The sequence below is a fragment of the Staurois parvus genome, unplaced genomic scaffold (genome assembly GCF_062004578.1).
Source record: "Staurois parvus isolate SC_StPar_1 unplaced genomic scaffold, SC_StPar_1.0 ptg002861l, whole genome shotgun sequence".
NCBI classification, from domain to species: Eukaryota; Metazoa; Chordata; class Amphibia; order Anura; family Ranidae; genus Staurois; species Staurois parvus.
The window spans coordinates 68,625-96,466 of NW_028320657.1; the positions used below are offsets into that span (position 1 = coordinate 68,625).

The following is a 27,842-nucleotide window of genomic DNA, read 5'->3' on the forward strand; positions in this document are numbered from 1 at the left end:
AAGATGATTTAAACATTCGTTTTTATTGGAGACGCTCTAGTATGTTTATTGAATATCTATGGTAGGAATCTGTTCCTTCTTCAAGATAGCAGTGTTAGATGTTCTCTCTGCTAGTGAGAGAGTTAAATGCTTAGAGGTGTTATTGTGGAGTCAAGGCTTGGTAGCAGATGAATACAAGCATTGGATCAATGAAGAGAAGCCCATCTCACACTCTGCGAACCCTGGTGTTCTCTTGTGTCTGAGAATGGCCTCTTCTCACTTGTTTCTTGGAGCAACTCAATCCTGCTTCTCTGATCTACTCTAATCTACATGACTTGTAACTTGGCATCTTTCCCAGGCACGGAGCTCAATGAAGAAAAAAAAAAAAACATTCCAGAGGTCACACATAGTATGCAGAGAGTTTGAACTGCAACATTTCTAATACGCCAAATCAATGGAAAAATATTATGCTATATTATGTGATATTATTTTCTGTTATATTATACAGTCATGAGATTATCCAGCCACTATTTACCCAATAATAAGAAAGGGAAGAAAGCAGTGTATCCTTGCTGAGCTCCATTCTAATAATGTACACTGTAGGTAATGTAGTTACAATAGCCAGCAGTGGAGGTTCCTCCTTTCACGCTGTTTAGCTTTGATTGGAAAAAGGAGAGAAATCAAGCTAGGTGTTACTTTCTTAAAGAGGAATTGCAGGTATGGTAGGTCATGACATGGTTACATTGGTCCAGCTTGGTTGAGAGACGGGGGCAGTTCATTCAGAAAAATGCAGAACTATCTTTGAATGGCACTCATGCCAAGTAGCCAATCTCCTGTTCTGAATGCATCAGGCCAGCCACTCAGCATGAGACCTGGAAGCAATTGGAGGTCACTGAAGTAGTGGTGTCTACTTCTGTGATTTCCAACTTCCAAAGGCATTGGACAGGTATGGTGTATACTTTGTTACATTGGTCCAAACTGCACCAATGTAAATATGTAAAAATAGAACATGCGTGGAATTTATCTTTAAATGTGTGTGTGTGTCTGTGCTCATCTAAAGGTGTTTTATACGTAAACTGTAGAACTGAAGGTGAAAACAAAGGTTGTCAGCAGTTCAGGTGAACAACTTGGAAAGGTAGGTTTTTGAAAACAAAAAGCACATCCTCGCCCTATGAGGGTCAAGCAGTAGATAAGTGTGTTTGCTAAACCCATGTTTTCTGTAACTGGGTATAGATCTAGGAAGGCAGCTGGATGTACATTAAATATCCAGCAGGACTGCCAATTGTTTGTTGCAGCAGCAGACAAACACATGGACATTTATAGCTGTACTCTGCTTGCATGCATCTTGAGTATGGGCCAGTTCACACTAGAAACTGCTTTGAATTGTGCTGTGGTTCCTGTGCGATTCACATGCAGTTCTGTGTAGTTCAATTTCAGCCCATTCATTTTGCACCGCACTGCACCAAAGACAGTTCACGCAGTACGTTTGGAAACTTTTGTACCATGCAATCTGGTGTGGGCAAAAAGTTTGGAACCTGCATTTGAGATGTCGTTAAATTTGCATTGACACCCGCTAAGATCACAAGGGCAGTACGATTTGAATGCAATGATGAAAACCGGCACGGAACGGGAGTTTCCCTCACCTCATTCTAGCTTGAACGGGCCTTAAGGGCAGATCATTTATGTTGTATTTACTTTCTGGAATCTATCTGCCTATGCAGGCAGCTGCCCAGCTCAGGCCCTTCCTCCCCCAGATGAAAAAATAAATGTCCAGGAAGACTCATGAAATATGACATCATTTTGGCCTACGTCAGAAACCAACTAAAGAAATTTAAAAAAAAGTTTAAAACAAGTAAATATAATATACCTTAAAGTGTTACTAATTCCAGGACCCTGCATTACTATATCTGATTTCCCACAGTACACACTACATGGAAGTCCAATTATTTTAGTAAATATAAACTGCTAAATACCTTTTCTCATCAGCAGTTAGAGCAGTCTTGTGACTTCTATCAGTGTCCAGCAGAGCACTGGTTAAAGCTTGTAGGAGGTGTTTTCTTTCTGCTCTAGAAGGATGAAGAACCCCTGACCTCTTTCTGGACAGTGCTGATTGGCCCTGTGCTGATGACATACACTCTCCCAGGTAAAAAAAATCAATTTCTCTAGCAATATACACCAAACTGAGCATGTGCATAGTGTCTCCACACAATATGTCTTATCAGGAGATAAGAGGGGGACACTGGAAGAAGGGGAGGAACAGAGAAGTCAAGCTCAAACAGCATTTTTACACAGTGCAGAGGATTAACCCCTTGAGTTCCACAATTAGTATATCAAGCATGCTTTATTGCATATACAGACTGATTTTACTGACCATTAAATGGAGTGAATGTGGAAAATCTAATCTTGACTGAAATAATGGTCAAATGTTGGTAAATTTTTTAGTTGAACCAATGATAAATATACCCCTACGAAAAAGATTGCCTGATTTATTAAATATAAATTGAAGTGAGTTGATATGAAGTTAACCTGTTGGCAAATCATGCATCCATCCAGTGACATAAAAGGCAATTTGAAAAAAACCCAACAACTTCCCATTGGTTGTTTGAAGTGAACATAGGTCCAGGTCCATGTGAAATAATATGGTAAATACTTGGATAGTGTATGTCAGAGGTAGGTCCCATGTGGATTTCCATCAGTGGTGGTACTAAGAGCTTTAGCAGGCATGTCATAGTTTCTTGTTCATCCAATAGAAAACCAGGCATATACAGTATCTCACAGAAGTGAGTACACCGCTCACATTTTTGTAAATATTTTATTCTATCTTTTCATGTGACAACACTGAAGAAATGACACTTTGCTACAATGTAAAGTAGTGAGTGTACAGCTTGTATAACAGTATAAATTTGCTGTCCCCTCAAAATAACTCAACCCACAGCCATTAATGTCTAAACCACTGGCAACAAAAGTGAGTACACCCCTAAGAGAAAATGTCCAATTTGGGCCCAATTAGCCATTTTCCCTTCACAGTGTCATGTGACTCCTTAGTGTTACAAGGTCTCAGGTGTGAATGGGGAGCAGGTGTGTTAAATTTGGTGTTATCGCTCTCAGTCTCTCATACTGGTCACTGGAAGTTCAACATGGCACCTCATGCCAAAGAACTCTGAGGATCTGAAAAAAGAGTTGTTGCTCTATATCAAGAAGGCCTAGGCTATAAGAAGATTGCCAAGACCCTGAAACTGAGCTGCAGCACGGTGGCCAAGACCATACAGCGGTTTAACAGGACAGGTTCCACTCAGAACAGGCCTCGCCATGGTCGACCAAAGAAGTTGAGTGCACATGCTCAGCGTCATATCCAAATTTACACTGTTATTCAAGCTGTACACTCACTACACTACAAAGTGTTTCTTCAGTGTTGTCACATGAAAAGATATAATAAAATATTTACAAAAATGTAAGGGGTGTACTCACTTCTGTGAGATAATGTAGCTGGTGGAGGATACAGGAGATATGTCGCTGGGAACAATGTGCTTCCAGCAGAGGGCACTCTGTGGCAGAAATTGGCACGCGTAATCATTCTTGTGTTAAAGAAAAGTTTGACACACAGCAACAGAAAAAAATGAAAGCAGACAAAAAAGTGAAATGTCCTTGGTGGCTTTGGAGTGTCGGAACAAGATTTGCTAAGAGAAGAGACTTTCCATGTGTTATGGAGAGGAAAGACATAGTGCCCAGACTTCTAGTGGAATTGTTTTCTTACACTGACATACATGATTTATAGAACTTCAAATCATTCTATATACAGAAAGCAGATATATATATTATTAGATCCACCTAGATTTCTCATTTGTCTGTCTGCTTCCAAGTTATTTCTGGTCCTGTAATCATTCTTGGCATAGCTGTATGTTTATCCTGAGCATTTCTAAAATATTTGACATAATTTTCCTGTACTGGAAGATTCAATGATCTCATGCTTTCACTTATGTGCTATAAGGAATAACATAAATGGCTGCAGCTTATCTGCATAATCGTAACACTATGAGTCCAACATACTTATTTCACTGATAGTGTTGACAGTCAGCAGGGTTTTAACCCTTTCACCGCCAGATGCGTTTTTGTGGGGGGGTTTGCACACATTTTTTATAAAATGATAATATGGGCAGCACAGTGGCTACTGTAAATGTTTAGCACTTCCGCCTGGCAGTACTAGGGTTGTTGGTTCGAATTCCAACCAAGGTACCACCTGCCTGGAGTTTGCATGTTCTCCTTGCGTGGGATTCCTTCAGGTACTCTGGTTTCCTCCCACAGTCCAAAGACATGCTGGTAGGTTAATTGGATCCTGTCTAAATTGGCCCTATTATGTGTATGTAGGAATGTAAGTTAGGGACCTTAGATTGTACGCCCCTTTAGGGACTGATGTGAATGTACAATATATACGTAAAAGCGCTGCGCAAATTGATGGCGCTATATAAGTACCTGAAATAAATAAATAAAATGTGGTAGGTCTAATGAAAGCAGCAGTTTATCAAATGGTTTTTCAAGCACAAAATTTCAGCAAAAAATACACTGACGTTAATTCTTGGGCGCACAAATGCATTATACTACCCAATTTGTTTCGTAAAATATAAAAGGAGGTTTGGTGTGTGTGTGTGTGTGTGGGGGGGGGGGGGGGGAGTACTTGTGTGACATGTTCTGTTTAATGGTATATCAGGGGTCTTTTAGTGCACTACTCAAGCCCTTAGATCTTTAACCCATTGTTAGACCAGACAGTGTTCAAGTGTATATTACAAGTGATAATGAGATCCACCAGTACTGTTAATTATGGTAAACACAGCTCCACAGCCCCCTCCCTAAAGTGGAATTTCACTCTTTCAATCAACATTGACTTTTTCAAATCCTTTTGCTGCTGGCATTAGTAAATATATATGAAAGTATATCATATTTACTTGTTTTAAACTTTTTTTTACATTTCTTTAGTTACTTCCTAGTTTCCATGCCTAGCCAAATGATGTAATTCATCCCAGGAGTCTTCAGGAAGAGAGGAGCGGTTTTCTCAGTTAAGCATATCCTCCTGCCTTTATGCCTGAGCTAAAGGCAGATGGATTGCAGGAAGTAAATGCTACATGAGTCATCTGCCATAACTCAAGATGGCCAAGGCCAGAAATGCCATGGGGTGTTTTACATTGTGATTTCTCAACAACATAAGCAATGGAGACATAGATGGATGGATGAGTTTGCTTTGAATGTTAAAAATACATTAAATAGTGCTTTTGGTTTTGGTTTGTGGTGCTCACATACATTGTAGTTCCGCTTTAACATTACCTAGAAGGGACAAGACAAGAGCAAGTAAAATGTTTTTTTTTTTATTTAAATATTTTTAAACAAATTTAAAGCAAGCTTTATCCTAGTTTGGTGGCAAAGTGGATATACACATAAAGTCTATCTGTCCTTGCCTGGAGGGATCTTAACGTTTAGGTGTAAATCACTTACTACCAGTGTGTTCTCTGGCTGTAGGAGAATAGCTAGATTACCCGGAAGAAAGCCATGTAAATACATGTCAAGAACATGTAAACTCAATGCACATAATCCAGGGAATTAACTAAGCTTCCTGCTCCATTATAATGGCCCAGGAAACTATCAGGAATAGTGTGCACCTCCATAGGAAATACAACCATACATTTTTTATACAACCATATGTCCACTGATTCTCCACAATCTACCAGCTCCTCATTAGAAAGGGCCATGAGAGAGATTATTATTAGCCAAAGTAGTATTATCGCTAGCCCTGAGTTATAGGCCCTCTCCTCCCAACTTTCCCAGCAGCCTCAATCCGAATATTCGAGCAACCCTATCATACTGGCGAGATTCTCTGCTCTGCTGGATCAAGGCCTAGAGAAGGCCAGTAAGCATATCACTACTGAGTTTAAGCAAGATTTCAAAGATCCTGGTGATCATATCAATACTATAGCAACTAAGCTGGACGCCACAGTATCCAGAACCAATCAGAATATTGAACAGATTTCTCATTTACATGTAGAATTGGAGGAAGCCCTGGAGAAAATCAGCGACTTGGAAAATAGGTCTCAAAGATACAGCTTTCGGATTAGAGGCCTTCCTGAGTCTTATACTGATACCCATGCAGCAGTTATGGAACTGATGCGTTCCTTGCTTCCTGATGCACAGGATCATAAGCTTGCATTGGATCGGTCCCATAGAGCCCTAATGGCCCCCCTTCCAAATGGGCCTCCCAGGGACATCATTGTGAAGCCCCACTTCTTTGGGGTTAAGGAAAGGATCATGATCAAAGCAAGAGAAAACCCCAATATCAAATTACTTTGCTGATATTTCACAGGCTACTGTACAGAAACGACGAGCATTCAAACCACTGTTGAAACCTCTTCAAGATCAGAACATTAAATATCGTTGGATGTTTTCTTTCCGATTGTCATTCACCTACAGAGGAAAATCGTATTCATTTGCCAACTTTACTGAGGGAAAATCCTTATTGCTGCATCTCAGCTTGATTACTACCGCACCATCTATGACGCCAGCGTCGCTCACCTTACCTGGAAGACAAAAATCAACCGGAAACTGTCGCTTCCCTGTCTCCGTTGTGGAACAATACCAGAAGCCTCTCCAAGCAAAATTCAAGACCTCCTTGATAAGGTGGACTGGGTTTGTTGGTCTCTACTTAAGTTTCCTGTTTACCTGATATATGGATCCCCCACCCTTTCTTACTTCTGGTCCTTAGTTTTGTTACGGTGGACTGTTCCCCATGCACAGTTGTTCTGTTATATTTTATTTATCAGATTGTATGTTTTCTTTGATATTGACCTGTGGAACAGTTGGAGGACTTATGTTTTCCGCCATTCCTGTTGTTTGGATGAGACTCAGCGCAGGCCTTGTGCATGAGTACTGCACCCCACTCTGATTCCACCTCCTTGATTGTGGCAGACGTGGACTCAGACCCCTTTCCACGATTTGTGGACATTTTTAGTTTGTTTGGTGGTCACAGCAGCATGCCCACAATTGACCTCCCTATAACATATTTCATGATGTTTTGGAATTTACTATTCTGCTGCTTTTCTCTCTTCCTGTTTGCAGGCTCTTTCTTTTTTCCTTACTTCACTGCCATAATTCTCTATTCTCTTTAGTGTTTTTATTTTTCATATCCACCCATGTGGCATCTGCTTCTCCATGGGACAGGCTTCTGGATTAATGCCTGGTTTACGCCTTTCTAGGGTAAGTCCGCTCTATTTTGATGGCCTCCAATAACATGCCCAAACCCCGTATGGTTCTTTTCCATAATACTCGGGGTCTGAATTCGCTAGTAAAACATAGAAAAGCTTTCCAATATTACCGCTCGGGGGGAGCAGATGTAGTTATATTACAGGAGACTCACTTCCCTATTGCATTACAGCCGCTATTGTTGCATGGCCATTATCCCCAATTTTTTCTGGCTAATGTGCCGGACAAAAAGCGGGAGGCTCATAATCTGTATATCCAAAAGGCTCTCCTTCTCACCCCTTAATATGGTTCGGGATCCCAATGGTAGGTATCTTCTGGTGGCGGGAGAGATAGAGGGGGAACAGATGACTTTCCTCACTTACTATGCACTCAACACCAATCAGATAGCTTTTTTCCAGTCCCTTTTCCAGACACTGTCTCCGCTTTTTATGGGAGCTGTGGTCTTGGGGGGTGACTCGAATGTGGCCTTGGTTTCGGTCTTGTATAAGACGAAGGCCCCAGGAACTAAGTTGGGGAGGTTGCTTCATCAATTTGACCTAGCTGACGTTTGGCGGGAATTTCATGCTTCTAGTCACGACTTTACATATTACTCCAATGTCCATTTAACCTATTCTAGGATAGATCACATTTTTATTCCCACTCGAAATGTGCCCTTGTTTACCTCTTCCAAACTTCTAGAGGTCACGTGGTCTGATCATTCGCCTGTTATCGCCACCCTTACTTCTATTTGCAAAGTTGCCTCAATTTATTCTTGGCACCTCAATGAATCGCTGCTCAGCAATCCCTCTATTTGCCTTGATGCTGAGATGCATCTTAAAGAGTTCTTTGCCGTTAATGACCCAACACAGACCTCACCACAAATTAACTGGGCTACCCATAAAGCCTCTGTACGGGGTACCCTTATTCAGCTAGCTTCCAGATATAAAAAACCGTCTGAAGTTCTCATACGCCACAAAGAATAGGAATTGTCCACTCTTCTTAAGGAGCATACACGGAATCCGCATTTGGATCTTCGGAATAGAATAGACACCACACGTCTTGAATTAAACATTTGCCTTACTACTAGAACGGAGAAACACCCTAGGTGGTCTCAAGCTAAATTTTATCAGCACTCTGACCGCCCTGGGAAACTTTTGGCTCGGAAACTGACTCCTAGACCGCAATGAACATCAATCCCTAAGCGTAGACTGTCAGACGGCTCATTGATCTAAAACCCAGTAACGGTGCTCAAGGAATTTCACACCTATTATCGAAATTAATTCAACCATATGCCCACCGCTTCATCAGAGGATTTTGAGGAATTTGTAGTCCATCTTCCCTTGCCTGTCCTTTCAGACTCCCATAGGGAGGCTCTTGATGGGAAAATTACGTTGGCCGAGGTCCTTAGGGCCATCAAGGAGTTAAAGACAGCTAAGGCTCCAGGACCTGATGGCTTTACGGTCCTGTACTTTAAAACATTTGCCCATATTTTGCTCCCACATTTGGTAACTTACTTTAATTCTCTACAACAGGGTGAACTGATGGACAGTGACTCCAATAGAGCCTTTATCTGTCTTATTCCCAAACCTAACAAAGACCATTGTGATGTCTCTAATTATAGGCCAATCTCTTTGATAAATACAGACTTGAAACTTTTGGCGAAAATTTACTCTACCAGATTGAATGGTTTTATCGCTAATTATATCCATAAGGACCAGGTTGGATTTATACCTGAGAGGCAAGCCTCGGATCAGATACTGAGAGCCGTTGATCTTATTACTATTTTGCTGTCTTCATGGGTCTGAGGTAATGCACGGAGAGGTATGCTGTCTTTATTAGATATTCGGAAAGCATTCTTTCGTGATGGTGCTTTGGATCTAGATTCCTGATTTTCCTTCATGCACTATATAACAATCCTTCAGCGCAAATACGGTTGCGGGGATATCTCTCGGATCCTATTTCAATTGCATCTGGCACCCGTCAAGGCTGCCCTCTCTCGCTGTTATTATTTGTTATTGCAATTGAAACCCTGGCAGTGGCCATTAGGACTCACCCTGACATTCTGGGTATAGACAGTGGGCACAAACAACACAAATGCGCTCTTTTCGCTGACCACATACTCCTCTTTCTTATGTCCCCACATACTTCTCCACCATCTCTTATTGATCTTCTGGCTCGTTTTCAAAGCATCACTGGTCTGGCCGTGAACTGGAATAAGTCTGAGGCCCTCAACATCAACTTGCGGGGGGATACCATTCAGAGCCTAAAGAACCACTTTACCTTTATGTGGCAAACCATTTCTTTGCCATATTTTGGAATTAAGCTTACCTCTTCTATAGCGACACTATACAAGGCATATTATTTACATTTATGGGCACATTTGTTGAGGGACGACGAACAGTGGTCCTCTTTTGCATCCTTGTCTTAGATGGGTAGGATTGAGGCAGTTAAGATGGTAGTCTTACCTAACATACTTTATTTTTTTAGCACCCTACCCATAGTTGTTCCAGCAGCTGACCTTCATAGATTCCAGAACAACTTGATTCATTTTATTTGGGAAGCTAGGAGCCATAGATTGCGACATTTAATGTTATATGTGTCACAAGATTCTGGGGTGTTGGGGGTTCCAGATTTCAGAAAATATTATTGGGCAGCTCAGATTACTCAGTTGTCGCAAATTTATGCCACTTTTTATCGACCAGTTTGGATAGTGCTGGAAGCACAGGATTGTGCTCCTCCTCCTATTGACCTGTTGTTGTGGATCTCCCCTAAGCAAAGGAGGGCGATCCTTTGCCCCACGCTAGCTCTGTCCTTGCACCTCTCGGATTTGGCCAACAAACAGGTGGTTCTCCACTCTCCTAATTTCCCTGTGGCATCTATATTTGGAAACCCGGAGTTCCCCCCTGGTTTGCAGCCATGTGAATTCCATTGGTGGATGAATAAAGCCTTGTATCGGGTGGGACACTTTCTGGGTCATAGGGGGGTATACCCCGCTTCTTATTTTGTACAACAGCTTGGGATGCCTGCAGCTGAACAGTTTAGTCTGCAGCAAATTTTACATTTAATTCACTCCTTACAAAGGAATACCATTGATACCGCCACGCGAACAGTTATTGAAAGCAGATGTCTACAAGGCAAGGTTCAGAAGGGGGGCATCTCAAGTCTGTATAGGTTGTTTGTTTCTAACTCGGGTAGACTACAGTATATGCTTGCCTGGGAGAGGGATATGGGTGAGGAGACAGAAGATTGGAGGGAATGGTTCCTCAGAATACACAGAGGTATTATGAATGTTTCCCTTGTGGCGGCGGGTTATAAGGTCCTCTCTCACTGGTATCAAGTTCTGGAACAATTGTCAAAGATGTATCCAGGCTCCTCTTCACTCTGTTTCCAAGGATGTGGGCAAATGGGAACGATGTTCCATATTTGGTGGACGTGCCCTAAGGTTAGAAGGTGTTGGACATGAGTTTACTCCCTGATTTTCACGATGACCATGATTAATGTCATTAAGAACCCTAGAACTGCACTGCTTAGTGAACCTATCATTGGGGCTTCCAGATCCGCTCAGACCCTAATTTATTTTGTGTTCCTGGCAGCTAAAATTGCAATTGCTTCTGTCTGCACGGGTCCATTGGTGGACTTGGCATTGATGGAATTCAAACTTTCCTGGATTATGATTAATGAGAAAATGGTCAGTATACTGCGAGATACCTCTGCCAAGTTTGAGCGAGTCTGGACTCCCTGGATTAGTTACCTGCAAGCTGAGTCCTGAATCTGAATTTTATCTATGATCTTTGTATCAATTTGGTGAGGCTGGTCGTGTGGGTGGCTTCTATCCTGTTTTCTTTTATTTATTTCTTTGATCTTTCTACCTTTCTTTTTCTTGTTTCCCATTTTTCTATTTGTTCTGGACTGCTGGACCCTCTGATGGCTTGATGCCTTACTGCAAGTTCCAGATGCATTGTATAGTATATTGTTCCTTTTTTTCTACCTGATTATAGAGGATTGTAGCTTTTGAGCTTCGGCACCCTGAGTTTTGATTTAATATTTGTCTATATCATTGTTGTATAGTACCCTTTGTATTTGTGAACCTCGCCTGCGATGTGAGTTTATGCTGTATGGCCATTGAGGATCTTTGGGGCCACTGTTGTACACCTATTTCTAAGTTCTACTCTTAAAACAATAAAAATATTGAAACAGAAATTTATGACCAGATTATTGGTTGAACTAGATGGGCCTGTGTCCTTTTTTTAACCAGACTAACTATGTAACTATAACTACCAGTACCAGGTATTATTTCAATGAAGACTGATTTAAAAAATCAGATAAAAATGGTTAAAGTCACCTTAATCTGTTAAAGCTTCTATGATGTTTTAGTAATTGTGTTTTAATGTTATTGTTATTGGCGTGTACTATCACATAGGCAGATCAATATATATTTCACATGACATACCACTTATGTACATTCATGTCCATTATCTACTTTTAATAGGTTTTATATGCAAAATATTCCTCACAGTCAGCACTGATCTGGAAGTCCGTTCCTTGACATACTATTTCATCTTTCATGTAGGTGGCAGTGAGGCATGGCAAATTAAAAATTACACGAGTTTCACATGCTGTGAAGGGCTTTGTGCCCAGACCAATGACCCTCTCCAAATACACTCTACAGTTATTACTTACTAAGGAACTTTATTGTCTCATAAGGCAAGTAGGATGCAAGATTTCATTCCAAGATTGCTTTTACTTTGGTTTTACACAGATTTTATTACACAAGATATGGATTTCAGCCATTGCCAAACTGGAAACCAAAACAAAATTCCAAAGTTCAGAAACAGTACACCCAGGAAGGTTATTGTGGGGACAGAAGGAACTAAAAAGCCTTCCACTAAAACACTGTGAAGTACTGTATTATTTATTTAAAGTGATTCTAAAGGTTACATAGTTAGTCTGGCTGAAAAAAAGACAAATGTCCATCCAGTTCAACCATAAAAAAAAAAAAGTTATCTTACACCTACGGATATTTCCTGGATCAACTTTACCTATAAATAGTAACCAGTTACAGGTTGTAATTAAAAAAAAAAAAAACACAAACATGGTATACTTACCTGCTCTTTACAGTTGTGGCCAAAATTATTCAACCCCCACTGAAATTGAGTGTTTTGGCCAGTTTGACATTGCTTTTGATCATTCAGTCATCTTGCTTACATTTACATTAAAGAGGCACTTGTAGGTCAGACAAATATAACATAACAGTTATAATGAAATAACCACAAATGTCTTTTCTGTGCTCACAGCATTATCAGTTTTATTCAACCCCCAAGTGACATTCAATCTTAGTACTTAGTACAGCATCCTTTTACAGTTATAACAGCTTTTAAACGTGAAGCATAGCTTGACACAAGTGTCTTGCAGCGATCTACGGGTATCTTCGCCCATTCTTCATGGGCAAAGGCCTCCAGTTCAGTCACATTCTTAGGCTTGCGCACTGCAACTGCTTTCTTTAAGTCCCACCAGAGGTTCTCAATCGGATTTAAGTCTGGTGACTGCGATGGCCACTCCAAAATGTTCCAGCCTTTCCTCTGCAACCATGCTCTAGTGGACTTGGAGGTATGCTTGGGATCATTGTCCTGTTGAAAGGTCCAACGTCTCCCAAGCCTCAGGTGTGTGACGGACTGCATCACGTTTCCATCCAATATCTCCTGGTACTGAAGAGAATTCATGGTACCTTGCACACGCTGAAGCTTCCCTGTACCTGCAGAAGCAAAACAGCCCCAAAGCATGATTGACCCTCCACCATGCTTCACAGTAGGCAAGGTGTTCTTTTCATCATAGGCCTTGTTCTTCCTCCTCCAAACATAGCGTTGATCCATGGGCCCAAACAGTTCTAATTTTGTTTCATCAGTCCACAGAACACTATCCCACAACTTTTGTGGTTTGTCCACATGGCTTTTGGCATACTGCAGTCGACTCTTCTTATTCTTTGGAGACAGCAAGGGGGTACGCCTGGGAGTTCTGGCACGGAGGCCTTCATTACGCAGTGTGCGTCTTATTGTCTGGGCTGAAACTTCTGTACCCACATCTGACAAATCTTTTCTCAGTTCCTCAGCAGTCACACGGGGACTTCTCTCCACTCTACGCTTCAGGTAGCGCACAGCAGTCGAAGTCAGCATCTTCTTTCTGCCACGACCAGGTAGCGTTTCAACAGTGCCCTTTGCCTTGAATTTGCGAATGATGCTTCCTAAGGTGTCTCTTGGTATGTTTAACATCTTTGCAATCTTCTTATAGCCATTGCCCTTCCTGTGAAGAGAAATCACCTCTTCTCTTGTCTTCCTGGACCATTCTCTTGCCTTCACCATGTTTGTAACCACACCAGTAAATGTCTAGAAGGAGCTGAGTATCACAGTCATTTTAAAGCTGCCTAATTGGTGCTTATTATGCTTGATTGCTGCTCGGTGACATCCACAGGTGTTTTCAATACCTGATGGAAAGCACCTGTATGAACCTCTGTTCTTCAGAGTGGTAGTCTTTAAGGGGTTGAATAATTGTGGCAATGAAGAAACCACATAAGAACCATTTACTACTGTATTACATAAACAATTGATGTCATTTTAGTTGCATTTGGGTAGTTACAACGTCCTTGTAGGATTTGATTCTGAATACAATTCCAAATGTACACTATAGTCCCTAAACCCCTTTACAGCATTGGGGGTTGAATAATTTTGGCCACAACTGTACAATGGTTTTGCACAGAGCAGCCCCGATCCTCTTCTTGTTGGGTCCCCTGCCAGCATTCCTGGCTCCTCCTCTCTGTTGCGTGTCCCCAATAGCAAGCCTCTTGTTATGGGAGCACTCCAGCAGGCTCGCTCCTGAGCCACGCTCCTGTGAATGGATATTGTCTATTTACACACACAGAGCATGGCTCAGCCCAGCCCCCTACTCTCTCCTCATTGGCTCACTGGCTGTGATTGACAGCAGCAGGAGCCAATGGCTCCCACTGCTGTGTAAACCAATGGAGAGAGAGACACCTGGGGGAGCCACTGCTTTCATGCACATCGCTGGAGCGAGATGGGGCTCAGGTAAGTATAAGGGGTGGGGATTTAGCTGCATCCAGAAGGTTTTTTTGCCTTAATGCAACAAATGCATTAGGCCCCATGTACACGGGATGTTTCTGAATGATGGATACTGACTGCTGGAAAATGTAGATTAAAAAACGTCTGTTTAGCCGCGTTTGCATAACGCGTTTATGTGCGTTTGCGTTTAGAAGCGTTTTTTAAAGATAAGCATAGGAGAACCTGCCAAATGCCCAGAATGTACTGAAGAGTGCTAAATTATTACTATTTCAGGCTGTTTAAGGCTACGTTCACACTAGCGTTGTGTGCAGGCGGCAGAGAGGCGTTTGGGAAGCGGCTCTGCCAATTCTGCACATTACAGCACATGGTGCTGTTCTAACGGGAGTGTTTGGTTGAGTCAGGAGGCGTTGAAGCCTCCTATTCTAGTCTATGGTGCTGCTGCGCAAACGCCCGGCCGGCGTTTGCGGTGCGGTTGCGGGCCAGTTGCGGGGCGTTTGCGGAGCGGTAACACCATTCAAACTGCATTATAGGCAATTGTGGGGTGTTTTTAATGCTCGGCAAACGCCTAGCAACCGCCGGTAAACCGCGCATGCGGCGTTTGCAGAGAAATACACACAGTAGAAGCAGAGACAGCAGTATGTGTTGACATTAGCTAGGTGTGAGTTGCTCTTTAACATTTCTTTTGTTTCCAAGGGTGGGAAAGGTGTCTGTTGGAGTGAGTCATTAACCACTTCCCGACTGGCCGTTGTATATAAACGGCCGGGCGGTGGCACTGCAGGGTCGGGTGGCCGTCTATAAACGGCCTCCCCGCACCCTGCTTGTGCGCGCTCCCTGGGAGCGCGCAGCTCCGCGATCCGGTGCCCGCTGTGTCCTCCGGACACAGTGAAACACTGATCGTCGGACGGGACCTCTGTACGAGGTCCCGATCATGTGATCACTGATTGGCCAATCAGTGATCACATGCAAAGTAGTAAGCAAGATGTCACTTCTGACATCATTGCTTACTATGTGTGAAATCTGTGAATGATCACAGAGGTCACATGGTACAAGGCTATTCACAAAAGCCTTGTACCATGTGACAAGCTGTGACCAATCACAGCTCACTCAGTTCTTCTCAATGAGTGCAAGAATGCACACAGAGAGAAAGAGAAATGATTGCTTTTACATCCTATATGGGTGTAAAAGCAATCAGTGTAAAAAAAAAATCTTCATCACCCCTCACAAGTAGTACAGTGTCACCATGGTGACACTGTACTGCTAGGGTGACAGTATGTAAAAAAAAATAAAAATAAAAAATAATAATATAAAAAAATAAAATAAAAATGTAAAAAAAAATGTTTAAAAATTATAATTTTTGCTTATAAACTAATTTGGATTTTTTTTTTTTTACTAAAAAGATAACGGAATAAATTTTGGCTAAGATTTATGATGAAATATTATTTATTTGCAAAATTTTATTAAAAAAACACTTTTTTTCAAAATTTTTGGACATTTCATTTACATAGCAAAAAAAATACAAATCCCAGTGGTGAATAAATACCACCAAAATAAAGCTTTATCTATCTAAAAAAAATGGTAAAAAATTCATTTGGGTACAGTGTTGCATGACCACGCAATTGTCATTCAAAGTGTGATAGCGCTAAAAGCTGAAAATTGCCCTGGTCAGGAAGGGGGTAAAAGTGTCCGATCTGGAAGTGGTTAAGGCCACCTGGCAGGGAGTCTTCATGAGGAATCTGAGGTGTGAACAGTTATTAACATATCTTTTGTTTCCAAGGGTGGGCGAGGTCTGAGGTGTGAATTGGTCAATACAATGTGTGACAAGCTTGGTAGGAACATCCTGTGTTAAGTGTTTTGATATTCACATTCTGGTGGATATAAAATTTCTTCCAACTTTGTGGCGACCCTCTCTTCCAGCACAGCTGTGCCCTTCTCATTTAAGTGCAGTACATCCCAGTTCTCCAGGAACCCAAACGCCTCCTCCCTGCACCAGTTCTTCAGCCACTTGTTAAGCTTCCTAATCTCCTGCTGCCTCTTTGGTGTGGCTCTAAGTATAGGCAGTATTTCTGAAAATACTAATTTGAAGGTCTTTTTCTTCAATATAGCTCCTACGTCCCTGAATTCATTTTGTAGGACTCGCCATCTTCCTTTAACATTGGTACCAATATGTACCATGACAGCTGGATCCTCCCCAGCCGCAGCCAACAATCTGTCCATCCGGTCTACAATGTCCCCAACCCCAACCACAAGCTTAGCGGTTGTCAACCAGGGTCTTTGTGACAGATTGCCCTCTCTGTTCATCTGATCATTGAGTCCCCTACAGCCAATATTTGACTATTATTTCCTGTAGTCTTGTGCCCATCTTCACTGGAGGAGATGTTACCATGGCATTCTGGGGGAGTCTCAATGTGAACATCACATTCTGGGGGAGTCTCAATGTGAACATCACATTCTGGGGGAGTCTCAATGTGAACATCACATTCTGGGGGAGTCTCAATGTGAACATCACATTCTGGGGGAGTCTCAATGTGAACATCACATTCTGGGGGAGTCTCAATGTGAACATCACATTCTGGGGGAGTCTCAATGTGAACATCACACTCTGGTGGATTCTCAATGTGAACATCACACTCTGGTGGATTCTCAATGTGAACGTCACGTTCTGATGAATTGTCAATGTGAACGTCACGTTCTGATGAATTGTCAATGTGAACGTCACGTTCTGATGAATTCTCAATGTGAACGTCACGTTCTGGTGAATTCTCAATGTGAACGTCACATTCTGTTGAAGTTGCAATGTAAAAATCACATTCTGGAGGTGCCTCAATGTGAAGGTCACACTGTGGTGCAGTCTCAACATAAACGTCACATTCTGGTGAATTCTCAACGTGAATGTCACATTCTGGTGGAGTCGCAATGTGAACGTCCCATTCTGGTGGAGCTGCAGTGTGAATGTCACACTCTGGTGAATTCACAATATGAACATCACATTCTGGTGGAATCGCAATGAGTTCATCACATTCTGGTGGAGTCGCAATGTGACTGTCACATTCTTGTGGAGTCGCAATGTCAATATCACATTCTGGTGAAGTAGCAATGTGAATGTAACATTCGGTCTCACTCACTGGGGCAGGCCTGCCATGTGAGCTGTGTCTGTGGTAAGGACCGCATACATCTGCCATAAAAAAGAAGAATCGGAGTTAGCACCTTGACCTATATTTCATATACAACATCAAATTGTAGAGAGAAAAGTTCAAAACTCCAATGCCAGGGACAATAAATAAACCAGACATGACAGGAAAGACTGTTGTTGGCCTTTGTATAAAAATGCTGGTTTCTTGGTACTCGTCCCTACCCACTGCCTGTGATACTTTCTACAAGTCCATGAGCCAAGAAGTGACCCATCTGTAACTGACAAAGGAATACATTCCCCTTCTGTCTAGCAGATTGGATGGCAGTCATGTGTAAATGGATAGGTGGTCTGTTTACCTCTGACCGCCCATATAGGAGAGCGGGTTATGTCTGCGTCTGTTCTGTGTAAGTGGAGCAGACACTGCCCAGCCATCCACTTGCTCAGCGGGGATCAGTGGACAGATTCCCTGCTGAGAAAGCGGACTCCTGGCAGAGGCCGTCCCATCTGTAAGGGGTCTAATAGGAAAGCAGAGGGACTGGCAGGAACACCAGGGATTTCACACAAAGGAAGCAATACAAAGAGAACAGGATACATTTCTATACAAGTACATAGTACAGCAGGCACATATCAGGAATCTGAAATGTAGGGTTTACATAATCGTTGATGATTTCAGAAACTATTTTATGCTTTAAAGTGATTGTAAACCTCACACATGAAATATAAACAAAGCATATCCCTCACTGAGCTTTGCAGAGTGTAAATTAAGCTCTCCGCCCCCTTTTTTCTGAACTCTCAGATAAGCTTTATAGATTAAGGACTTTGAACAGATGTACAACTTATGCAGGAGGGTATGTTTTCATCTTCGTGTATCACCTGAGGCCAGTCACTTCACTGGGTGTTTTGAAAGGGTTTACAGCCACTTTAAAAACAAATTGAGCAAATAGCCTATGTGTGAAAAAGATCCATCAGTGAAAATGGCCATAAAAATGAATATCTGACCGCCCACCCATCCATCTCTCTGACAGTAGCATTGCTACTCCCTCATTGAGCCCTGTGTGTAATATGCTAGACCCCTTTCAGATTGCCGTGTCCATCATCCTCCCATACCAAATGAACAGTAAAGTAGAACTAAGGTTAAGTTTTTTTTTTACAGATTGGATAGAGTAAAAGAACGTTATAATACCTGCCAGTTTTTTTGCCATCTTTATTCTCGTTGGGGAGATTTATCTTCACTTCCCATAGCCAAAACAGGAATTGAGAAGAAATCCCTCCCAAATGAGCAAATCCCTGGTTGTCACCAGAGCTAGTGTACCCATTGGAAGATTCCTTCTCTATTCCTGTTCTGTTGACAACCCAAAATTTAGAAATTTCTTTCACTCTCAGCGATAATGTTCATCAGGACAAATAGAGAGGGGTAATCTCCCTCATGGGGGGGGGGAGAAAACAATAGAAACCTTAAACGGAGTTTAAGCCCTCTCCACTCTATCCAAAACTTAAAAAAAAAAAAAAGTTTGCCTCCAGTTATACATGTCTGCAACAAAATAAGCCACAAACATCTTAATTGTCCCCATACATGAACAGACCTATACATATGTACATATGGGAATGGGACCTGTCAAAAAAGCATCAAATTAAAGTGTACCAGTTGTCATCTTGTATTTATCAATATCTACAATACTTACCAGTCCAGTCTTCTGGTGCGGGCCATTGACTTTACAGCCAGCACCAAAACATCCAATGATGGCTCTGAAGTAGCCACGCACAAAAGTCCAAGCTCTCTTCGTTCTTCTGGGCTTCTTGGTTGGGGTATCTGCAGGCTGTTCATTGATACCTCCTTCCATAGGTGGCTATCCTTTGGTTGGTTTCTCTTCTGTGTTTTTCTGAGAAATAACCTTTGTAAGGTTAAATTGTTTCATTTTTAATGAATAATTAAACACGCTTTAAGCGGGCAAGAATTAAATTGCAATAAAATCAAATCAATTGAAATTGAATTGAATGAAACTGCAAAAAAACACTTGCCAGAGAGAGAAGCAGGTCTTCACTGATCAGTGAACACGCAGCAACTGAGGAGACCCTACTGAGAGCTTCCTTATAGGGGCAGATGATGACATCACAGTGCAGAAGATTTGTTTTTTAAATCTCCTGTAGCTGAGCTAAAAATAACTGATAACACTGGGATTTGAGTCTTCTTGCTTCATATAAAGCATTCTTGGAGATTAAATATTGTCATTTCTGTCTTTTATCATATATTTGTTTATTACCCAAAACAATGGACTTTTTTTCTGATCCTTCCAGGATTTCTTTAGTAGTCTCAAGCCCCGTCCCCTGATATCAGTCCAAGCTTTTTCTGCAGTCTAAACCCAAAACAAACCTACATTAATTACTAGCAGCGTGTGTAATATGACAGTATCAGAGCTGCAGACAAGAAATGCCATCAGCTGTTGCCGGCATTTCAAGTCTTCCATTAGGTATCTGGATGAAATCCTTGGACCCATTGTCAGACCCTACGCTGGTGCAGTGGGTCCTGGGTTCCTCCTGGTGCACGACAATGTCCGGCCTCATGTGGCGAGAGTATGCAGGTAGTTCCTGGAGGAGGAAGGAATTGATACCATTGTATGGCCTCCATGATCACCTGACCTAAATCCTATAGAGCACCTCTGGGATATCATGTTTTGGTCCATCCGACACCACCAGGTTGCATCTCAGACTGTCCAGGAGTTCAGTGATGCCCTGGTCCAGATCTGGGAGGATATACCCCAGGACACTATCCGTCGTATCATTAGGAGCATGCCCCGAAGTTGTCAGGGGCATGCATACAAGCACGTGGGGGCCATACAAACTACTGAGTACCATTTTGATTTGCTGCAATGAAATTTCAGCAAAATAAACTAGCCTGCTGCATAATTTTTTCACTTTGATTTCTGGGGTGTCTCTGAATTCAGTCCTCTGTAGGTTGATGATTTTCATTTCCATCAAACGATGGGGCATCCTTACGTTCCTAACACATTACCCAGTCCAAATCAGTATAGAGATCCAACATATTTTTCCCCAATGAGATCTGATGTGTTTTTGGTTGTTTATTTAACCAGAACAGCTCGTCCCTCCGGGTGGACGTCATATGGCGTCCTTTCAGGAACGCGCATTGCACATGCCCGCAGGGCCGTGCTGTGGTGCGATCTGTCACCTCCGCCGTGTGTGTGTGTATATACAGTTGTGTTCAAAATAATAGCAGTCAGACATCACTAACCTGATCAATCACTGTTTTTGGTAGAAATTATATTTCTACATGGCAAATAATTTACTAGCAGGTGTAGTAGAGTAATAGAAATCCAACAGACCCAGCAGTCATGACATGCATGCTGCTGATTCTGTGTAATTGAATCACTAATTGAAAGGGGCATGTTCAAAATAATAGCAGTGTAGAGTTCTATTAGTGAGGTCATTCATTCTTTGAAAAACAGGTAGCAATTATTGCCCTTATTTAAGGAAGGAAGGCAGCAAATGTTGTACATGCTGGTTACAGTGCATCTCTCTGAAATTCTGAGGAAAACGGGTCGTTCCAGACATTGTTCAGAACAGCGTACCTTGATTAAAAAGTTGATTGAAGAGGGGAAAACATATAAAGAAGTGCAGAAAATGATAGGCTGCTCAGCTAAAATGATCGCAAATGCTTTAAAATGGCAACCAAAACCTGAAAGACGTGGAAGAAAGCAAAAAACTACCATTCAAATGGATAGAATAGCCAAAATGGCAAGGACTCAGCCAACAATCAGCTCCAGGAAGATCAAGGAAGGTGTAAAGTTACCTGTGAGTACTGTTACAATTAGAAGATGCCTATGTGAAGCCAAGCTATCTGCAAGAAGCCCCCGCAAAGTACCACTGTTGAAAAAAAGACGCGCTGAAGAGGTTGCAATTTGCCAAAGAGCACATTGACTGGTCTAAAGAGAAATGGTGCAACATTTTGTGGACTGATGAAAGTAAGATTGTTCTTTTTGGGTCTTGTGGCTGGAGACAGTTTGTCAGACGACCCCCAAACACTGAATTCAAGCCACGGTACACTGTGAAGACAGTGAAGCATGGTTGCGCAAGCATCATGATATGGGGATGTTTCTCATTCTACGGTGTTGGGCCTATTTATCGCATACCAGGGATCATGGATCAGTTTGAATACATCAGAATACGTGAAGAGGTCATGCTGCCTTATGCTGAAGAGGAAATGCCCTTGAAATGGGTGTTCCAACAAGACAACGACCCCAAACACACCAGTAAACGTGCAACATCTTGGTTCCAGACCAACAAGATTGACGTTATGGAGTGGCCAGCCCAATCCACGGATCTTAATCCAATAGAACACTTGTGGGGTGACATCAAAAATGCAGTTTCTGAGGCAAAACCAAGAAATAGAGAAGAACTGTGGAATGTAGTCCAATCATTCTGGGCTGGAATACCTGTTCACAGGTGCCAGAAGTTGGTTGACTCCATGCAACACAGATGTACAGCAGTTCTCAGAAACAGTGCTTATACAACTAAATATTCATTAAGTGATTCAAAGGAAAGCAAAATCTTCAAACATTTTTCAGTTTATATAGTGAATGTTTGAGTTTGTAAAGAAGAATACAAACACTGCTATTTTTTTGAACAGTTTAATATTCACTTTTCTTCAATTTTTTTTAGAGGAACAACACAAATTTGATATATTTTTCTTCATGTTTGATTTGGAATAGAATGTGTAGTGTTCCCAATGCATTTGTGTGTATGGAAATAAAAGCTATTAGAAGGATTTTGAGCTTTATTCACTTTTTTCAACACACTGCTATTATTTTGAAAACAACTGTGTGTGTGTATATATATATATATATATATATATTATGCATAACATATACATTATACATAATATAAACAATATTTGCAATATACACAATATACTGTAGGTACTGTATTTGCAGGACCTATGTCAGCGCAGTTATGTTGAAATATTTTAAGCCAACTCAGGTTCCCTTTTGGAATTTGCAGCGTTTTCTGTGCGAATTCCGCACTGCATCAGAATCAAACCCCTGCGGGGGGGGTTAAGGTAACAACACCCCGAATTCAGTCTGCAAAACATGGTGTGATGTGCAGATTCAGATTGCATAGGTGTGAATACCCATATGATCCGATTCTAGTGAGGACCAAAAAAGGGTCCTGCACCTTTTTAGTGTGGGTGCAGTGGGATTTAAGCCAAATGTATGGCTCCAGTCGCACCACACACAAATCACATGTGATTTGCACAGGAATGTGGTGCAGTTCCTGTGCAAATCACATGTGATTTACCACACCACATATATGTGAACCCAGCCTTATGGTCTTTATCATTTGTAGTGTGAGCATAGATTATGACAAATAGGAGAGCATCAAGCTGTGTGGGGGTTCATTAGAAGCAAGCAAGAATGTTTAAACCTTTATCTGACCTTTTGGAGAATCTCTACACGACTGACTGAAGAAAAGGGCAATGAGGCTTTCACCACCATAATCTGCATTCACATGTGCAGTAACATAAAAATGTATGTGTGTGTATGTGTATATATATACAGTTGCAAGAAAAATGTGAACCCCTTGGGATTACGTGGAGTTTTGCATGAATTGGGCAAAAAAATGTGTTCTGAACGTCATCTAAGTCACAACAATAGAACACAGTCTGCTGAACATAATACTACACAAACATTAGATGTTGCCATGGTTTAATTGCACATAACATGTAAACATTCACAGACTGTGTTCTTCTATTGTTGTGACTTAGATGACGTTCAGAGCACATTTTATGCCCAATTCATGCAAATCCCAAGGGGTTCACATACTTTTTCTTGCAACTGTGTGTGTGTGTGTGTGTGTACATGTATGTATATGTGTATGTATGTATGTATATATATATATATATATATATATATATATATATATATATATACATATATTTATGTCTAAATTGTCCTAGTTTTATCCCTGGCCATGCGGGATCTCCTGCATGGTAGAGGTTGGGGAAAGACCTGGCCACCTATCTTGTAAAATAATTGCTAAGAGAATTCATGGAAAAAGTCGCTTACGAGTGACGGTCCATGTAATCACCAAGGGTCGGATAAGACTGAATGGATAGATATAGATATATATAAAAAAACAAAGTAAAAAAAATCCACTTCCAAAACATGTGATAATGTGTAATGTAACCAAAATACAATAACATAATGACCAAGTAGTAGAAAAGGTTGCAGTGCTTCTTGATTGTTAGATGATGGAAATGTGAATGTGCAAATTGGTGGGATGCCTGTCCATCTGTGGCCAACCAGAATCTTACTGCTGGCAATCCAACAGTGAGGTGGTTAATGAACAAGCAAAGACAATTGGTTGGAAGTAGTAAAGTTCTGTATCTTTGGAAAATAAATTGTGCCAGATTGTTCAGTTCTCTGATTCTATACAAACAACTGATGAGCAATCAGCCCAAACATGTCTGGTAGAGATGAGCAAATCCATTTAAGCTCAATACTTTTCACACAATTCTTCTATTAGCAAGAATATGCACTTGATGGTTTGCACACTATACAGCAGATCACATTCATGAGATTTGGGATTTTCTTGGAGAGTATCCGATTCATATAATTAGGTGAACTTACATCTTCTGTGGTGCTGAGCTTTAGATCAGGATTTATGGGCTGTACCCGAAGGTAACCCAGTTTTCTATGTTTAGGTGATGGTTCTATGTTTCATTGATCCTGTCCTTACTGAATAATATTTATCGTGTGTTTTCTCTCCATAGTTTCCTGATATGCTCGCTTGGAGAGGCTCTTCTAATATATACTGAAAGGTCAGGGACATGAAGATAACACAAATGATACAAGACCAGCACAGTATTTCAAATCTGCCCTTTTCAGAGTCCTACCAAATTTCATGGAGCATCAACGCCAATCAAGTAGTATGTGTACAACAAGTGACGTACCAGAGGATAGGCTGCCCACACAGGACCGGCAGCACAAAGAACAGCTACCATGTGTGGTTAACCACAGTAACCAATCAGAAACCACCTCAATCCAGTAAACTGAAATCTGATTGGGCACTGGGAATTACTGAACTTTACAAATCTTCATTGCACTTTGTATTGGTTTATCAAATAATACTGGATGTATTTTGCTTGGCAAATCTGCTATATTAGCTCAAACCAGCAAAATGCCTTTGTTTTAATGTAGAATGTTAGAGTTGTAATAGCAGCAAAATCAATGTCATGGAGTAATTTATCATTATACCATTGTGATATTAACCTTAGAGAATGAGGGGGAAGTATTGATGACTGGCTTACAAGTAGGCAGGCTCACTGTGGTTTTAGGGATTAAGTATATAGGTACCAGACTGATAATGTTAACTTAATCCCTATATACTTAGACTTAACAACTCTAGCTCATTGTAGACCCATAGCAAAATTTTGATTGGCCCCCATGGGTGACCTTTCTTGCTTTAATAGATCCTAACATAAAGTATGTACCAAGTACAGGTGTTGCAGCTATCTGAGTACAACAGCTGGCAGGGGTGATTCCTCTATCTACTCTGTTTGGGGTGGACGGGGAAATCAAGTAAGCAATCATGGAACCTTAAAAGATAAGTTCACCTTTTGTAACATGTTACATGTTAAACCCATATTCAGGGTGTACCATGTTACATGTTACGATTGGACTGGCCCCCGCATCCCCAGACCCTCGTTGTGACAGCTAGCAGGGGTGCTGTCACAATAAAAAAAAAATTAAAAATGTGCTGGGCACCAGCCGCGTCACTCATTTAATGTATTCTTTGAATGGGAAAACTACAAGTTCCAACAGCCTCCACGTCTGTCGGCTTGGAGTTTTCAATGAACTCCACAGCGCTGTGGTAGTTTATTGAGCTTTTCTGTCAGTTAGTAGCTGCTTGCCCATATGGAATGTATGAGCAAGCAGATATACTGACAGGTCAGGGGAAGTTCTGCATGGTGCTAGCGCTCCGCTGATCACTGGTGCAATGCTTTAGAAGCTCCACAAACAAAAAAATAAATAAATGCACATTCCCTGCAAAAAGTTTTTTTTTTTTTTTTTATAAAGGTGAACTTATCCTTTAATGTGTATGGTTAACCCAAGACAGCTAAACAATTCTTCCCTCATACACAGCCCACAAAGGGGGATGATGGGATCAGTGGCTAACAACAACCAAGATTCTGAAGTCTCCCACTGTATGTCTGACGTTACCTCTTCTTGATTGGAAATGTCACAAGGGGTGCAGGGTTTGTGTCCACAGAAACCTCTGCAATGATATAGTACTGGATAAGAGTTAACTTCATATGCAAACAGATTTTATATGTTTAATTTGCCTCAAGAGCCCCTTAAATGGGGCCCCTTTATACCCTCAGGACCCAAAGCAGTGGCAAGTGCTAATATGCTATCCATTCCACGTTTCAGTTAACCAATGTTAACTTAACCTCTGGCACATTATTGGTTTGTGTAACCGCATGGAATATATCCACATATGTGACAACAGCCAAGCCTGGGTGATTCCATCCAAATACAATAGACAAACTGTGTATATCTGGGGCTACTCTGCAGGTTTTAATGTCTTGGTAGCAAATGATTTTACCCATATTTTTTAATTGTAGTTTTGGATAAATCCGGGAAGGAGTATGCCATGTGTCAGATTTATGTTGCAGAGTGTGTTCTTAATGGAGAGATTTTCATTCACTTTCTGTCCTAGGTGGCACTAGCAGTGACAGGAATTCTCTGAGGTTGCACACAGCAAAAAAACCCCAAAAAACTAATCGAGGTTCTAATACTTCTATCCTGTACTAAAAATGTTCTTATTGCTGTGTGTACTAATTCCCTGTCTGGGTGGCCACCGATGATCTAATTCATGCACAAGCACACAAAATGTACATTTTCCCCGGAACCCAGCTCTATTCTTGGCATCTTATCAAGAAAGGACTATACACTGCATGGCGCAATATACTGTCTGTAGCAACTACAAAATCTGCTAGGTGCTGGGGAAAGAGGTTATTGACAAAAGAGTTTGCATGTCTCTTGTGCCAAAAAAAACTCCTAGAAATGTTTGGTTGTGGGACTTTCCCTCCACGTTATTTGCCTATATCTGTATATGTTAAACAGAGTCTACTCATACATGATGTTTATTGAATGAATCTTTGCAATAATGGACAAAGTATAATATAATAACCCCCTAGTTACCAATTGCTCTTCGGCTTTAAAGTAAAAATAGTGAGACACAAATTCTGATTGGCTGCACCATGTTACTGTCATTTGGTCATTGCTTTTCGCCTTCTTGAATACACTTGATGAAATCTGAATACTGCCATTTATGATTCAGCTCACTTTGTACGGGAAGTTTGATTAGTCGATTCTCCAAAATGTTCCTAAAATGTGCAGTAAGTTAGTCTTGAGTAATACCCCTAGTTAAATCCACTAGGATAGGCTTCCTACTAAATGGTAAAAAATGGTTGATGGGATCAAACAAGATCTTACTGTATATGGGCAGCTTTTGGTTTTGATGTCACTAGTTTGGAAAACTATGTATACAGAGATTCCTTTTACCGTCCAATGCTATATTTTAAAGAGCATATCTGAATGTGAAATAAATGTGATTTTTATGCAAGTGTACTTGTTTTTTTGAGCATTTTATAATCATTATTTATTAGGATGTTTAAGCAGTATTAAACACAAAAATGAAAATGTTCTATATTTCAGTTTGCCAAGTCGGTGGTGGCTGGATTCATTTTCTTTTTTAGAGTTTTTTTTTTTTTTTTTTTTTAGTAAAGCTGGCCATACACAGTTAATATTTTTTTTTCTATCATTCAGCCAGTAGCCTGAATGGAGGAAAAAAAAAAAAGATACCTCCATTCGCACAAACAAGGTGGATAGAGGAATACATTGATCAGCAGCTGCAGCCAATGATTGATGGAAAATTTTCCAACATGTACCCTTAACAGAAGTCAGGCTGGCCATACATTATACAATTTTCAGGCAGGCCCTTGCACTACATAGTTGCAGGTAAATCTAAAGAAAATTGGGCAGAAAATTGTATAGCGTATGGCCAGCCTTAAACAAGTGACTTGTCAAGCAGGCGAACCCACGTATTTATCAAAATTCAGCTGGTCCCTGCTCTTAATCTGGGATGTTTACACTTCCTTTAGCAGACCAAGCTGTCCAGAAAAAGTGCAACTTAGAGCAGTGAAGCTTTTTAACAGTGACAGAGGCGCTTACAATGGTCAGCTTTTATTAATTTACGTAAAGCTCTGCTTTCACACCGATGCGTTGCATTTACACAAACCTCAGCTGTAGCGCAGTGCACCTATGACTTTTTGAAGGTTAGACTTCTATTATATCTTGCGGGTGTTGTGCACTTTCTGCAAGTGAAACCTTCAGGATATAACAGAAGTCTATGGCTCAGTGCAG

General features: G+C 41.2%; 1 long non-coding RNA gene across 1 annotated transcript in view; it reads left to right on the forward strand.

Annotated features, from left to right (window-relative positions):
- The window catches only part of LOC149429021 (uncharacterized), a 34,223-nt gene extending 7,181 nt beyond the window's left edge, over positions 1-27,042 (forward strand). The window contains exon 2 of the long non-coding RNA XR_016310626.1: positions 24,185-27,042. This is a non-coding gene — a long non-coding RNA (uncharacterized LOC149429021). The remainder of the gene's footprint in view (positions 1-24,184) is intronic.
- The last annotated feature ends 800 nt before the right edge of the window (positions 27,043-27,842 follow it).